We start from the raw sequence: 10,152 nt of genomic DNA on the forward strand, positions 1-10,152 counted from the left end.
GGATCACAGCTCTCTGGTAGACTGGTTTCCACTCAAATTGGCCAATAGCTTATCCATGTGATGTGCTACTTACAAGTGCCTTCTCTCTAGAAGGCTCCACGAGCCAAGTCTCTTCATCCTTTTGCCTGCCTAGCCTTACCACTGAAGGTGAGGAAGGGGACTAAGTGGTCTCCTGGCACGGGTGACTGAAAGGAAAAATGGGAGGTTGAAGTCCCTGCATGTATCACGAACATTCCTTCTCTCTAAGTACAAGTTTTCACAGAATGAATGGGCACATTGTAAATATACTGAAAGGGTCTGATGAGAAGCTTCAAGTTACAGGTGTTAACCCAGGCTATTAAGAGATCATCTGTACTTTGAAATTATTCTTTGGTTGCTATTTGTCAAAATCATCTCTTTTAATTTTGACTTATTTGAGTGGAGAACTGATGGGAATACTTAAGTGGGAGTGGAGGGTTGATGGAACTACTAAGGCAGGAGGTGTTACGTTTCCTCAGACACATGGCGTTACTCTAACATGTTGGTTGTCTGTGCTTGGCACCTCAGTGTTTGGAGGAAGGGTCACCTGAGGAGACATTGCACACAGCATGTTGTAGATCGGGAAAGCCCTGGTTTGATGAAGCCATGCATTCTACAACCCTGTCTCTTATTTATGAAAATGAGCAGCTAATTTCCAAAACCATCCATCCATCTCTGGTTTTTATACTAGTATAAAAAAGAACAAGGTATCCTTGCCTTATAAATTAAATGTTAAACATTTCCTGTTGTGTAATCACTGTGTTCCTATTTTTGAACCCCACAAATTTGTCCTTGATTTCTTCTTCTTTTTTTTTTTTTTTTTTTTTTTTTTTTTTTGTCTTCTTGTTGCTATCTGGTCCATCTTCCAAACGCATCTTGGCTCTGACTACCATTCACCCAACACGTCTGTTTTTGCTCTAGTCACAGCTATTGCAATGCCTTGCTAATCCCCCCCCCCCATCTCTAAAGTTACCCCCATCAAAAGGATTTGAACTGAGGGAGTTGAACACAGGAATTTGCATGTACTAGACAAGTGCTCTTATCTTTGAACTACATACTTAGCCCCTTTCCTGTTTTTTCGTTTTGAGAAAGGGTCTCATAACCCAAGTAGGACTTGAACTTGTGCCTCAGACTTTAAGTAGCTGGACTAACAAATCTTGTCACAAGACCCAACAGCCTTTTTTAAAAAATTCTTTTGAAATGTCATTCTCAAGCTATATATAGTAGCATGTATCTGTAGTCATAGATAGCTATTGGAGAGGCAGAAGTAGAACCATTTAAGTCCAGAAAGACATAGAGACCCTGTACACCATAGCAAGACTTTTTAAAGTTTAAATAATAAACATCTGATGGCTTTCCATCACATCTAGAATAAAACCCATAGATTTATATGGTCCCAAATGACTTACGCTTAACTTCCGTCTACCGTATGGCCTCTTCCACTGTTGGTCATTATCCTCAGCCATAGTGGCCTCCCTGTTCGTTTGGGTACAACTTCCTGAGAGAGTCCATTAGCTGCTGATTTTGCCTGAGATGCTCTTGAGGCTATGCCATCTGCTCGTTTGTCTCCTCACGTGTCAGTGATTAAGAGGCTGTCCTTGGCCTCCCATCAAAATTACATCCCTGCCACTTTCCACTTCTCGACTTCTTATTTTCTAAATAGAACTAACTCACCACTACCCAACATTCTATATAATTGGATATCTGTCCTCTGTTTAATGTTGACTTCAAGAAAGAACATTGTCACTGCTGTGCCACCAGACTTTTAAACAGTGCCTATCATGTAACACATGCTCAGTGAATGCTGGGTGAGATACTAGGACCTCAGTTGCTTGAAAGTTGAAGAGACTTGTGAGACCATCCTATGTTGTCACTCTTTTGTGATGCAGGTGAAAAGTGGGGAAACCCAGAGAGGTGATGGGGCTCACACAGGATCATACAGTTAATAGACGTTACTGTTTCAATGTGTCCTCCAAGGGTTCACGAGATGAAGCTGAACCCTCTTTATGAAGTATTACGAGGTTGAACAGTTGAGCCAAGTGTGGTAGCACACACCTTCTATCCTAACACTTGGGATATAAAGAGAAGTGGATTTCTGTGACTTCGAGTCCAGCCTGGTCTACATAGTGAGTTCCAAACCAGCCAAAGCTACATAGTGAGACCCTGTCTCAAGAAAAAAAAAAAAAAAAAAAAAAAAAAAGAGAGGGACAAGGAAGGGGAGGGGGACCAGTAGATGCATGCATACATGCTTGCTCCCTGTGACTCATCTTGCATACCTCACATGTAAACCTCATGACCCTGCCAGTAAGAAGGCCATCATTAGATCCATCCCTTCACTACCGGTGGATCTCCAGAACTGTGCTAAAATTAACCTCTTTCCTTTAGCTATAAGGTAGCCTACCTCATGTACTTCATAATGTACTTCAAACACAGTACAATAGAAGAGTTCTAGGGAGAATCTGAAATATGTCAGGCCTGCAAGCATCTCCCCAAGCAGGTGGTGCCTCAGCAGAGTGACACACTGCCTTTTTTTGTACAGCTGGGAATGGAAGTGGTTGAGGAAAAAGTCAAAGACTATTATCTTGTGGCACATGAAAATTAAATTTCAGGGTCCAAGGAAGTTTTAATTAGAACACAGATGTCCTCATGAATTCACATAATATCTCAGGCCATTTTTCACTATAGCAATATTTGAGTGGTTACAACAAAAAATCATGGGTCCCCAAAGCCTGAAGTACATACATAACTGCTCTAAATTGCCCTGCTATTGGAAATGTCTTTCTGCCGTGGAAATATACTTATTTCACAACCATAGATATCACCGTGGTAGCTACAGAAAGTATAGAAAGCAGATGACATAATGATATGCAATGGGTATTATTACTTTCTCTTTTTTCCACATCTATTACATGCATGGGTTTGTTTTTTTTTCCTGCATGTATGTGCACCATGTTCATGCAGTGCCCTCAGAGGGCAGAAGAGTGTCAAGTCCTCTAGAACAGGCATTACAGATAGTTGTGAGCTGCCACATGGGTCTGGAAGAGCAGCTATTGCTCCAGTCTCTTGTTGCTAGTTTCTTATTTGCCTCTAGAATAGGGAATTGTCTATACCAACCTAGTATCACTGTACTGCAAATGACTGCAACCTCCTCATTGGCCATGTGAGGAAGCCAAGCCATATGAACACTAGCATCAGATGTGCCTGAGTTACTTTTCCAGTCCCAGTCTGAATTCTTTCAGCTCATTTGACAAAAACCAACCACTTTGTAGTATGAATTTTACTGGCTTGTGTAACTAAAAATTTCAGGTATTCATATGATAAGTCCAGAGATCTGTCTCTGGATTGTGTTTTCCTCTTGATAGGATCCATTCATGAGCAAGCTCTTCTTAGTGGTCTCTGGAGAAGAGAGAGATTTGAATTTTGGGTTCAAACAATCAGACCAATGAGAATCTGTCCCAGGACACAGAACACAGGTTTTACTTTTTTCTCTTCACTTTCAGTCCAACTTTTACTAGGAGTATTGATTACACAGAATGGCGTTTTATGTTTCCATGTGCCCTGTGACTAGGATAGAAATATCATTAAAGACCCAAGGGGAGCTTCCCCTTTCTAAGAGGAGAAGGGGGGGGAGGTACTATGTAAGAGTGAGACCAGGAGGAGGGAGGACAGTGATTGAGATATAAAGTGAATAAATTAATGAATGAATGAAAAAAGAAAGATCATTAAAGTGGTAGGTAGCCTTTTTCCTCCCTAAAATCTCCACTATTTGAAAAGCTGTTCCAGCCCCTCCCCGCAGCTAAGGAAACATATTCACAGCCATAGACTGTGGCCATAAGGATGATAGAGTCTAATCACAATGCAGGGTCACATACTGTGATAAAACAAGAACAGAGGAGAGAGCTCTACCACAGGCAGGGGCAGAGACGACAGAATAACGATTTCCCAGAAAATGCCTGTGCTAAACCAAGGACTTAAATAGAGCATAGATGGGGGAGGGGTGGGATGGAGAGAGCAAGTGTTCAGCATAAGAGCACTTGGGATTTAATTGCTATGGAAGTAAACTCTCTCCAGGTACATGTACGTGTAGAATAAACCGGGCTTCTGTGCTTCTACAGTTCCCCCAATGTGCTGTCTCCTAGCCCCAGGAGACTCGATACTGCAAACCAGAGAATCTCCCAGACCATGAGCCATCATCACCACCCTGTTCAGACACCCTGTAAAGATGTTCCTTCTGCTTAGAAAGTAATGCTTGCCCAGCAAGCACCTCCCTCACACTTGTCTAAATACATCTTTCTCTAAATCTGTAAAGGTTGACCCAAAGCAGCTACTACCTCTCTGCTCTTTAAATACTAAATTCTATTTCAGCATTTATCCCTATACAATCTGCTTTGTCATTTGACAATGATCATCACTGGAAGAAAGGTAAACCTCATGTGCCAAGAACCTCCCAGAAAGCAGACAAGGCCACTCTTCCTGTGTCGGGAAATCTCAGCAGCTCCTGTAGCATTCATGTCGGTCTCCAGGCTGACATCTCTGAAGCATCCTCCCAGTTCCTGCCTTGCTTCAGAGTTCTAACTCCTAAACACACACCCTCTGTCCCCATACCCTAACCAGAACTCAGTTTATGAAACCTCCCTGCCTGTCCCTAACTGCCCAGAGAAAATAATTAGAAATTAAAAACCCCAGTTATCTTTTCCATTTTCCACTACATAGTAAAGTTATATATGATGTCACTAGACTCATATAATATAATATAATATAATATAATATAATATAATATAATATAATATAATATAATATATATAATATAATATATATGTATAAATACTTAATATTCTATATAATCATATGTAATGCATAAGATTACAATATATCTAACACTATATATACTATATAATATATATAAAATATATAACATATATATGTAACATCTTGCACTATATACAATTTTAACATGTAACTCTAGTTTAGGAATGGATGTAGTATATGTAGTTATAAGTATATAGTATGTGACTAGACACAGCAACAAACCAGATATTTATTCATTACACTTCTTCTTCCAATCGTCTTTGTTCCCACAGCTGCCTCATCACCTCACCCCTGCAGTAGCTCAAGACTCACTTCCCACCCTCAAGTCTGTCCTCAAGTCAATGGCCTGCCATCTCCCAAACCCCGAATATGACTGTGTCATCTTCATGCTTAAAGGTCTTTGGTGGCTCCTCACAGTTTCTGTTTTGAAGCTGATATTCTTTAGCATGATATGCCAGTCTCGTTCCCAGTGAAGTGCTGTCTGCATTTGAAATGATGGGGTAGAGCAGGTTGACTGTGCACACTGTGGTAGGTGCAGAATTCTCTGGTAGGTGACTGTTAGTCCTGGAGGACTGCACTGCTCTAATGTCTTCTTTGTGCGTTCGGAGAGATGAAAATGGCTTTGGCTGAGGAAGTTCTTACTGGACACTGGACCAATGCCAAGTTTCTGTTATTGTTGTGGTTGTTGTCAGCATCATCATTACATTTATTTACTCATTCTGTGTGAGTGTGAGTGTGTGTGTGTGTGCGTGCGTGTGTGTGTGTTGTGTTTGTGGGGGTAGATGTCTATGTGTGGTGGTCAGAGGGCAACATGAGGGTATCAGTTCTCTCTTTCCACCATGGTGATCTCAGGAACTGCACTCAGACATCAGGTTTGGCAACAAGTCCTTTAACCTAATGAGCCATCTTGACAGCCCCAGTATCAAGTTCTTAACTTGAAGATACATCTTGGATTCCTAGAATATCCCAATTCTTTTAAGTGGATTTTTTTTTGTGTCTGCTTTGTGATGGGGAAGCTAAGGCTCCTGGAGTTTCTCACTTGTTATAGAGCCCCACATTTCCCACATTTACATTGTTACATTGTTACATTGCAAATGTCTACAGGAACAGTCTACATTTAATTGTCCACTTTTTTTTTTTTTTTTTTGGTTTTTGGTTTTTGGAGACAGGGTTTCTCTGTGTAGCCCTGGCTGTCCTGGAACTCACTCTGTAGACCAGGCTGGCCTTGAACTCAGAAATCCACCTGCCTCTGCCTCCCAAGTGCTGGGATTAAAGGCGTGCGCCACCACTGCCTGGCTAATTGTCCACATTTAATTGTTACACTGTAGTGTGTAACAATTGGGGTATCATCTCAAATTACCAGAACCCTTGACTCCACTCTATGCAGATCTGCAGACAGTGGAACTGCCTGTTCATCAATCCAAACTTTGAGGATGAATACAAACTTCCCATCAATCTATCCTCCATCCCTTAGCTCCTAAACATGACCAGTACACACTGTCTGGGTCCTCAGCCTTCATCCTGATCCAACACCCCTCAGTCCTTGCCTACTTCACTAACTCATCCTTCCACACTTCCCTGAAAGATCACGTCCTGTGTGCTGCCTTTCCTGGTGCTCCACTCCAAAGCCAAGCTAAGTGCCCTCCTCCTTGCTCTCAGGGCACTCCCTGTAACACTTAACAAATTACACTGCAGCCCAGCTTTTGTCTCTCAGTAAGAGAGATACACATCTCTTGGTACTGTGTACCAAGGGATACACAGAGGATCTGTGTTCTGGCTGGAACCTGGGATGGGGTAAAAGCTTCATCAACATCTGCCAGCCTGAGTTTACTCAGTAGGTGCTCATACTGGGAGAGTTGGGGTGACTATACCTGTAGACATTTGCAATGTACTTTGAGATCTAAAGAACTTACATATTCATTTATTTTATGTAATCTTTTGAAGCTGATGATGTTCCCAGAGTTGACTCAGTTTCCCTCAGTTCACCCAACCAGGAAGTGGCTGGACTAGGATTCAGCATCCTGTCTGTCTGAGTCCAAAGATCTCTCCATCACTTTCCAGGTCATCTGAGTCAAACAACTTGCACATTTTACCACCAAGGGCACAGTAACTAGGAAGGTGAGATGCTGGCTGAGGGTCATTCAGTTTGTACCCCACTCTGCGTTCCTTTCCTCAACAGGAAATGTCCAGCAAGGTGACGAGGTGGGAATCAGGTCCTGGACAGGAGAGGAGTGTGCTGCCTCTGTCTCTTCCCATTTCCAATCCCTGTGTGTCACAACCTGAATGTTTAAATTTTGTATTTAGTATTTACTCTGAAATGGCTTTCATCTGATTTCCCCCTTGCTCACCAATTTAGCTGTCAGAGTAAATAAAAGTGAAGCTGGGTCTCCAGTCTCTCCAGCTCACGTTACCTTCCTAGAATTACTCCCGGCGGGGAGGAACCGCTGCTGGGGGCCTCCCATAGAATTATCCGGTTACTAATGAAACCTCTTTTCAAGCCTAAATCTTAGAGGACAACAGAGTCTCAGGTTGGGGGAGGCTGGTAAAATCCACCTCAGAGGACCAGATGACCGTATCCTGTGAGTGACCAGTGAGAGGTGAAATTATGACCTTATAGATGTCCGGTACTAAACACAGCTCTAGAATGAAGTCAACATTTGCAAAAGTATTAGTGTTTAATGTGTGGTTAGTTATCACTCCAACCCTGAGGAGTAGGGGTTGTTAGCTCCATTTGCAAGTTGGGAAACTAGAATTCTAAAAGGCAAAGTGACCTGCCCACAGTCTCCTACAGGAGGAAAAAGACTATCCTTTCTGAACAGACTCTCCGAGTTTGACAGTCTGGTCTCACTCTGTAGCAGAAATCTAGATTTGTGGAAAGGAAGATTTCATGTCCGAAATGATTTCATTTTTGTCTTTAAAGTTAGGTATGCTCTGAGCTAGACTAATAGATGTTCAGCTTCCTTGTGTAAGTTATTCAGGGTATTGTTTGATTATTTGAATTATGCCATGCCTATTCCAGAAAGAATCTGAAGTAGTAGTATCTTCCAAATCTGGTGGGTTCATTTCACAGTGACCCCTAATATTTATTGGCTGGTTACTATGTGACAGACATTCTGAGTCATTGGCATATGTTTCACAGTTCAGGGAGGCTGTGTATAGGAGGTGGACTCTGTTGTCATGCCCATCTCACAGGTGAGAAAACTGAGGCTGAAGGAGTGAAAGCAGTACCTGTCACCCCTAAAATAAGGGGTGGTGTTAAAACCAGTGCCAAGGCAAGCTACCCTCACTCTTTGGACTTCAGTACTGACTGAGTTCAGTGCCTCTTTATCTCATCTTGATTTTTCTGAGGATTTACTCAGAATTCAGGTGAGGAATTGCAAGCAGATAAGAATTTCTGTTCAGAGTTCCAGGACTCAGCCTAGATTCCAATAAACAAGGTTACCGGATCAGTTTTGTGGAGTTGCCAGAAGGATTGAGAGGCTGGTGTATGTGGAGCTGAGCTCAGCCACATAAATGGTGGACACTGATGTAGTTGTTGCCAGTGCTCGGGAAGCTGGGACTCCCCAGTCCTCTCAGAGCAGTGGCACCGCCTGCTTGCTCAGCGTCAGGACCTTTGCCATCATCTCTCTACCTGGACCACTGTCCTCTGTCCCCAGACTATGTAAATCTCAGCTGGCATTTCATTTCATATGGTCTTTCCTTACCTAAGAAGTTTTGGAGGCACAAGAGCTTAGTCTTGTTGGGTTCCTTTGCATTCCGTGCACTATGTACTGGCCTCTGGCCTCTCCAGGCCTCTTAGAGGAGAGGAGGGAAAAGAAGAAGAGAGGGGAGGGGGGTGGAGGGGAGCGGAGAGGGAGAGCTAAACAGTACTGTTGTTATTCCATATTTGCCCATGAGCCAAAGGCAGATGCAGGCTTTTGGCAAAATATGGAAAGCACGTGTGTGTGCATGTACATGCTCACTGTGAGTGGTCATAGTCACGGGTATAGGCCAGAAATCAAGGCCATAAGCTCCGTAGATGAATAAGTCACGGGCACTATGATGTGTATGATCTCTTTAAACCTCAGGTTAAAGTAGGTAACATGGGTACCAATAGGGTATGCTGCCTCACAGAGGAAATTAATGCCTGGCTTGGATTAAAGCATCCAAGAATCAAAGTGTTTGTGTGTACATTTGTGTGAATGTACACACCTCACCGGCTTTCCGTGGTGTATCTGTTCTCTTTAGTATAAAAGACTGGTTCAGAACCAGTCTATTCTCTCTAAATGCCTGCAGGCACCCAAGAGCAGTAAATTGCCGGAATGCAAGGGCTGATGCCCTTAGCTGGGGTTGTTTCTGCCTGAAGGAGCAGATATGTGTCTCTAAGGGTTGGGAGGTGACTTTTTAGTCCTGTGGTTGTGCATAGACAATTGTGCAGACAGAGACTGACACCTGGGAACACTGTTCTTTGCAAAGGTGTGTGTTGCTCCCTCTTAAGCCTGGTTCCTGTCTCACCACAGTGCATGGTAGGAGATGCCTCCTAACAGAGGTTATACAGGCTTTGGAGCTCTGTGGGGACTTGGACTCTCCTGAATGTGGCTGTGTGTGCAAGTGTAAGCATGATGGGGGGGGGAGGAGGTTGCTGTTTACATCTGTAAGCCAGGGCAGTTATGGAGGTAGTGGTATGTGTGATGGATGGGCTGCTCTATGCAGGATTAGGTCTAAGTACTGAGTGTGCACAGTGTTTTAGAAGAGGACGCACATTAACACCCTTCTCTGGCATAGTTTGTATGTGAGGAAGAAAAGCTGAGGCTATTATATGTCAGTGTTTGTCAGTGACAGACCTTTGAGTTTGAGGGTTCTGTGTTTGGGGATTGCACCTGCTATCTGAATGTCTGGGTCTTTGGCTTTCCCTAACTCTCACTATCCTTGGAGCCCTTTAGAAGGTAGAAAGTGTAACTAAGTAAATCTCCAAGTGGAGGTGGATGTCCCAAGCAATTCATTCCAAAAGAACCCAGAGGACCTACCTTCCCACTGCCACTAGCACAGTCTGCCCTGACCCCAATCCTATTCAGCCTTTAGAGAAGCTGGTGTAAGCTTCGGTTATCATGAAGCAGGGACAGTTTTGCAGGAGTTTGAGGGGTGTGTCGATGTCTGGGACCTGGGGGATTGGTGTGAGCAGGTTACCATTTGTGACCATATGTACACAAATATACCAGGCTCAGGACTGCATCAACAGAATGCGGCTTCATGTGGAATCCAGCCCTGTCGATGGGCTGACCACGTATTCCCCTCGCACTTAATAACCGTTGTGTGAGGGCGGTGGGTGCCCTTGAGGGAGGGGCA

Source organism: Grammomys surdaster, unplaced genomic scaffold, assembly GCF_004785775.1.
Source record: "Grammomys surdaster isolate TR1022 unplaced genomic scaffold, NIH_TR_1.0 126035, whole genome shotgun sequence".
Lineage (NCBI taxonomy): Eukaryota > Metazoa > Chordata > Mammalia > Rodentia > Muridae > Grammomys > Grammomys surdaster.